This window comes from Penaeus vannamei, chromosome 13 (assembly GCF_042767895.1).
Source record: "Penaeus vannamei isolate JL-2024 chromosome 13, ASM4276789v1, whole genome shotgun sequence".
NCBI lineage: Eukaryota > Metazoa > Arthropoda > Malacostraca > Decapoda > Penaeidae > Penaeus > Penaeus vannamei.
This window is the reverse complement of record NC_091561.1, coordinates 10,234,574-10,242,073: the sequence shown is the minus strand read 5'-3', so window position 1 is coordinate 10,242,073 and position 7,500 is coordinate 10,234,574.

Genomic DNA, 7,500 nt, shown 5'->3' with positions numbered 1-7,500 from the left:
ATGAGGCGAAAGAAGGAGGAAGGAGGGGGAGGAATAGACAATGGACGAATGGGGGAATGGGAGAGAGAGGGAGGTAGGAACGAGGAGAGGATGAGGAGGGAGTAAAGAGAGCGAGAGATAGATAAGTGGATAGAGAGATAGGAAGCTTGAGACTGAGAAGAAGAGAAAGGGAAAGATCGAAGGAAAGAGAGAGAGCGAGTGAGAGAAAGAGAATGTGAATAAGTGAGTGAGAGATGATAGGAAAAGAGAGAGAGAAAGACAACGACTGAGAGAAAGAGGGAGTGAAAGATAGAAAAAAAACAGAGAGGGGAGAGAGAGACAAATACTGTGTGAAAGAGAGAGTGAAAGATTGAAAGAAAAAAAACAGAGAGAAAGCGACAGAGAGAAAGAGAGAGTAAAAGAGTGAGTGAAAGATCGAAAGAGAGAGAGAGAGAGAGAGAGGAACAGACACAAAGAGCGAATGAAAGAGTAAGTGAAAGGTCGAAAGAAAGAGAGAGAGAGAGAGAAAGAAGAACAGTCAAGGAGGCGAACACAGTGAAAGAGAATAAAAAATATTTTTAGAAATAAGAGTTGCCAGTCTTGTAAAAGAGTGCAATAGCAACACGAGAAAAAAAAAACATATACTACGCGGAAAGTACCAGCCTCTGACTTGCAACTGTGCATCAGATTATTTAATGTTGCAAATGTTAATATGCTTTAATTATTTTATTTTATACCGAAGCAGACCGCTAGAGACAAATCTTGAGAATCGTGACATTACATAATGGCTGAACGATCATTAATTATCCTTTGGCAAGTGATCTTAATACATTGAGGAGAGGAGAAGAGAGGAAGAGAGAGGGGAGAGGAAGAGAAAGAGGAGGGGAAGGAGAGAAAGAGAGAGAGGAAGGGAAGGAGAGGAAGAGAAAGAGGAGAGAGGGAGAAGGAGAAGAAGAGGGACAAGGAGATGGAGAGAAACGGGGTGAGTAAGAAAGAGGGGTGGAAGGAGGGAGAGAGAGAGAGAGAAAGGGACATGGATCGGGAAAGACGTGGCACCGGGAAAGGCGGATGTCACAGAGGATGACACATGCAAAGACACACTGAGTAAGAGTGAAAGAAACCTAAGAGAGAGGAGGGGGACGTGAGTGAGTGAGAGAAAGGAAAGAATTATACAAACGTGTGTGTGTGTGTGTGTGACTGTCCGTGTATATATATATATATATCTATATCTCTCTATATATATATATGTATATATATATATATATATATATATATATATATATATATATATATATATATGTATGTGTATATATGTATATGTGTATATATATATATATATATATATATATATATATATATATATATATATATATATATATATATGTATGTATGTATGTATGTATGTATGTATGTATATATATATATATATATATATATATATATGTATATATGTATATATATATATATATATATATGTATATATATATATATATATATATATATATATATATATATATATATATATATATACATATATATATATATACATATATATATACATACATATATATATATATATATATATATATATATATATATATATATATATATATATATATATATATATATATATATATATACATATATATATATATATATATATATATATACATATACATATACATATACATATACATATATATGATATACGAAGAGAAAAACAGAAAGAAAATGAAAGAAATAAAAAGAAGAGAAAGGGGAGGAGGAAGCGAGCGTGGAGGAGGTTGCTTTCATGGAGATTAGGATATAAATTGACTCCAGATTTTCCCCTCGCTAGTTAGCCAGACTTGACACAGAATATATAATGGTTTTATATGGCCATATTTTACGGGATTTATTTCTTCATCGCTTAATCCACCAGCGCCACGCCCCCGCCCCTCTTCCCCCCTCCCCTCCTTATCCCCCTCTTTCCCTCCTCTGCTGTCTGTCCCTCCTCCTCCTCCTCCTCCTCATTCTCTTCCTCCTCCACCTCCTCTTTCTCCTCTTCCTCCTCCTCCTCCTCCACCTCCTCCTTCTTCCCCTCCTCTTGCCCTTGGTGCTGCTTCTTCTTCCTACCGTCTGTCCCTCCTCCTCCTCCTCCTCATTCTCCTCATTCTCTTCCCTCCTCCACCTCCTCCTTCTTCTTCCTCCTCCTCCTCCTCCACCTCCTCCCTCCTTCTTCCCCCTCCTCTTGCCCTTGGTGCTGCTTCTTCTTCCTACCGTCTGTCCCTCCTCATCATCCTCCTCATTCTCCTCCTTCTCTTCCTCCTCCCCCACCTCCTCCTTCTCCTCTTCCCCTTCCTCCTCCTCCTCCTCCACCTCCTCCTTCTTCCCCTCCTCCTGCCCTTGGTGCTTCTTCGTCTTCTTCTTCTTCTTCTTGTTATTGTTCTTCTTCTTCGTGTTCTTCTTCTTCTTCTTCTTCTTCTTCTTCTTCTTCTTCTTCTTCTTTTTCTTCTTCTTCTTCTTCTTCTTCTTCTTCTTCTTCCTCCTCCTCCTCCTTCTCCTCCTCCTCTTCCTGTCCCTCCTCCCGCTCCTTCCTCCTTACGTCTCCTCTTCTTCCTTCTCCTTTTTCTCTGGCTATCACCTTCCTCTCTTCCTTCCTCATCTATCCTCATCCTCTTCATCCTTTCCTCATCTCCCTTTCCTTCCCATCCTCCTCCTCCTTCTCTTCCTCCTTCCTCGTTTCTCTTCCTCCTTCTCCCTTTTCTTCTTCTCCTTCTTATTCTTATTCTTATTCTTATTCTTATTCTTCTTCTTCTTCTTCTTCTCCTTCTTCTTCTTCTTCTTCTTCTTCTTATTCTTCTTCCTCTTCTTCTTCTTCTTCCTCATCCTCATCCTCATCCTCCTTCTCCTACTCCTCCTCCTCCCCCTCCTCCTCCTCCTCGTCCTCCTCCTTCTTCTCCTCACTCCTTTCTTAGTGATCCAGTTATTCTTCTTTCTCTTTTCACTTTCATTATCATTCCTAAGAAATGGGGAAGGATTTTATGACCCGCAAAAAGGCTATATATTGTGAGATAGACGGGGATATAGAGAAATAGGAAGAAAGAGCGGTAGATAGATAGATAGATAGAAGAAACAGGAAGAAAGAGTGGTAGATAGATAGATAGAGAGGGAGAGAGAGAGAGAGAGCTATGCAGAAATAAAGACAGATAGACTGATAGGAACAGAAAGACAGACCATAAAAGATATGACACACAAGAAAATAAAAACATCAAGAAAACACACCACAAACAAACAAACAAGATTACAAACACACGCACACACACATACACAAAGACAAACAACAATCGAAAAAAAAACATAAGGAAGCCAAAGAACCAACCACCCTCGGAGACACTCACGACCTCCCCCACCCCCTTCCCCCTACCGCCCACCCGGCCCACCCAACCCACCCCGCCCACGAACAATCCTGTTGAAAAGCCGGGTTAATATTCTGGCCGAATAACTGCGATCGGACGCGAGTGTAGCGCACTGACAGCGTGGAAAAGGGACTCGCGGCCGCCCACCCCTACGCCCTCGGGGGTCAGGGATGGGCGGGGGGGGAGGGAGAGGAAGGGGCTGGGGAGGAGGGGAGGGGGGGGGGGAGGAGGGGATGGGGGGGGGAGAGGAGGAATGGGGGAAGGGGGAAAGGAGGGGAAGGGGATGGGGACAGGGAGACAGGGGTTTGAGGAGAGGCGGGAAGAGGAGGAGGAGGAGAAAGAAGAAGGGATAAAGGGAGAGAAAGTAAGAGGGGAGGGCTGAGGAGGAGAAAGAAGAAGGGAAAAGGAGAGGGGAGAACTGAGGAGGAGGAGGAAGAAGGAGGGAAAAGCGAGAGAAAGGAGTGGGAGCGAAGGACGGAGGAGGAAGAAGAAGGGAAAAGGGGAGAGAAAGGAGGGGGAAGGGAGGACAGAGGAGGAGGATGTGAGGGTGGAAGAGGCAAGAAGAGGGAATGGGGAAGATGAAGAGGGAGAGGAAGAGAAAGGAAGAGATAAGGAAGATGAAGAAAGAGAGGAGGAAGCGAGTGGGCGAGGAGGAGTGAAGTCTGAGAGACGCCCATCCGCACGCCCTCGACTCGGAGATGGGGGGGGGAGGAGGAGCAAAGAAAGGGGGGAAGGAGAGTAGGTCGGAAGGGGAGAGTTTAAGAAAGAGGGGAGAAGGAAGGAAAAATAGAAAGAGAGGAGAAGGAAGGAAAAGATAGAAAGATGTGAGAAGGAAGGAAGAGATAGTAAAGGGGTAAAGAATAAAGGTATAGGGAAAAAAGATATAAGAGCAGAGGGAAGGAGAGGAAGAGAGGAAAGAAAGAGGAAAAGAGAAAATCAAGGATAGAGAGAAGATGAGGCAGCAGGAATAAGCGAAAGGAGGGAGTGAGAGGGGAAAGAGGAGAAAAAAAGGAAAGATAAAAGAGAGAGAAAGAGAAGAGAGACAGAAAACGGATAGAAGGGAAAAACTGAAAAAAGATATGGATAAGAGGGGACAGGAGGAGGTGGGTGGGTAGCAGGGTAGGCGGTTTTGCTGTCTGCTCTCGCTCTCTCTCTCTCTCTCTCTCTCTCTCTCTCTCTCTCTCTCTCTCTTTCTCTCTCTCTCTCTCTCTCTCTCTCTCTCTCTCTCTCTCTCTCCCTCCCTCCCTCCCTCCCTCCCTCCTCCCTCTCTCTCTCTCTCTCTCTCTCTCTCTCTCTCTCTCTCTCTCTCTCTCTCTCTCTCTCTCTCTCTCTCTCTCTCTCTCTCTCTCTCTCTCTCTCTCTCTCTCTCTCTCTCTCCTCCCTCCCTCTCTCCCTCCTCCTCTCTCTCTCTCTCTCTCTCTCTCTCTCTCTCTCTCTCTCTCTCTCTCTCTCTCTCTCTCTCTCTCTCTCTCTCTCTCTCTCTCTCTCTCTCTCTCTCCCTCCCTCCCTCCCTCCCTCTCTCTCTCCTCCCTCTCTCCCTCTCTCTCTCTCCCTCTATCTCTCTCTCTCTCTCTCTCTCTCTCTCTCTCTCTCTCTCTCTCTCTCTCTCTCTCTCTCTCTCTTTCTTTCTCTTTCTATCTCTCTCTATCTATATCTCTCTCTATCTCTCTCTCTCTCTCTCTCTATCTCTCTGTCTGTCTCTCTTTCTCTCTCTCTTTCTCTCTCTGTCTCTCTTTCTATCTGTCTCTCTCTCTGTCTTTCTCTCTCTCTCCCCTCCCTCCCTCCTTCCTTCCTTCCTTCCTTCCTTCCTTCCTTCCTTCCTTCCTCCCTCCCTCCCTCCCTCCTCCCTCCCTCCCTCTCTCCCCTCCCTCCCTCCCTCCCTCCCTCTTTCGCTCCCTCCCTCCCTCCCTCCCTCCTCCCTCCCCCTTCGCTCCCTCCCTCCCTCCCTCCCTCCCTCCCTCCCTCCCCGTCCCTCCCTCCCTCCCTCTCTCTCTCTCTCTCTCGCTCTCTCTTTTCCATCCTTGGCGTGTGGCTTATTATCCGCATCAACGGTGTGGTGGGTTCGTGTGGATGGAGAGAGCTTTCTGATGTATTTAGGTCGCATTTTTTATCTTTGGGGTTATTGCTGTTATTGTCATTTGTAATAGTAATAATATTAGTAGTTGCAATGGCGGTTGTAGTTGTGCAATAGTGTGCAATGACAACAAAAGTAATAGTAGTTGCAATAGCAGTTGTAGTTGTACAATGACAACAAAAGTGATAGTAGCTGCAATAGCGGTTGTAGTTGTGCAATGACAACAAAAGTAATAGTAGTTGCAATAGCGGTTGTAGTTGTGCAATAGCGTGCATTGGCATTAAAAGTAATAGTAGTTATTGTGAGGATAATATCATGACTGATTAAGATAAACTACTTATTGCTAATTATGACGAAAGATGAACAGCAATGGCGTTAATATCATTATGATTAATTGTATCGCTTGTAATCCTACCATCAGTGATAGTAGCAATAAAACTAGCAGTAGTGTTGATAGTAATATTTCTAGAAACAGTGGGAGCAGAAGTAGTGATAGTAATAACTGTAACAGTAAATGAAAGTGGTATTTTGATGATAATAAAAATATCAGGGTGGAAATATTAGTATTAGTATTGATAGTAGTCGTGCCAATAGCAATACTGTTAGTAGTAATGCTATCATTATTATCAGTAACATTATTACTATTACCATTGTTATTTTTAGCATTATTATCAGTATCATTATTACTATTGCCATTATTATTCTTAATATCATTATTATCAGTATCATTATTACTATTACCATTTTCATTCTTATTATCATTACCATAACAAGCATCATTATGATCATTATCATTATCATCGTTATGATTATTCTCATTATCATCATGGTTAGTCCTAGAAGTAATAAAAACAATAACAAATGAAACTTTTTTTTTTCTTTTTTTGTACAAACAGGAAAACCATTATTGATCCCGACTCAACAAGGGCTTCATGACTTGCAGAATGAGTTTGGGAGAGCGGGTGTATTGCAGGTAGACGGGGGGGGAGGGTGAGGGGGGGGGAGTAGGATGAGATGCAATAGAAGGCGAGGAAGGAGGACACCCAAGAGGGGAGAGGAGGGGAGAGGGGGCGAGGGGAGCGACAAACGAAGGGAGGAGAAAGGAGGGAGAAGGGAGGAAGGAAAGAGGTGAGGAAAGAGAGAGAGAGTGAGTGAGGGTAAAAAGAAAAGAGGGGAGAGGTAAAGGAAAGAGGTGAGGGGGAGAGAGAGAGAGAGGGTAAAAAGAAATGAGGGGAGAGAGAGAGAGGAAAGCGACAAGAGGAAAAGGATTGGAAAGGGAGGAGGGGAAGAGAGGAAAAATGAGGGAAGAAAGAGAGAAAGAGAATGAAAACAGGTAAAAGAAAGATTAAAGTAAAGATAGAAAAAGAAGGGAAAGATTTTAAAAACTAGATTAAACACACACACACACAAAAAGAAAACGAAGAAAGGAAAAAGAAAGAACAGAAGTAAAAACAAAAAAGATCGATAGAAAGAACACAAACAAGAAAAAGCAAGAACAGTGAAGCTCAGCCTTGGATAATATTACAGAACAGGCGGTAGACAAGGAGTCCCCTCACCTGTTACACCCAGAGAGGAACACGGTCGCACAACCCAAGATGTATAGCTAACCATTTCTCGTCGCGTTGCAGTCATAAGCCAGCGTGCGAGCGAATGAAGGCGGAGGAAGGAAGAGAGAGAGAGAGGGAGAGAGAGAGATTGAGGGGGGATGGGAGAGGGAGGGAGGGAGAGAGTGAGGGATGGAGGGAGAGAGAGGGAGGGGGGACGGGAGGTAGGGAGAGAGAGAGATTGAGGGAGGGAGAGGGAGAGAGATTGAGGGAGGGAGAGGGAGAGAGAGAGAGAGAGATTACGGGAGGGAGGGAGAGAGAGAGAGAGAGAGAGAAAGATTGAGGGAGGGAGAGAAAGTGAGAGTGCGTAAGGAGGGGGAAGGAAAAGGGAAGAAAAGGGGGAAATGGTGATAAGTGAAAATGGAGATATATTTTCGTTTTTTATCTTTTTTCATTGGAGAAGGATGATATGTATGAATATTGATGATGAATAGATTGGAGATAT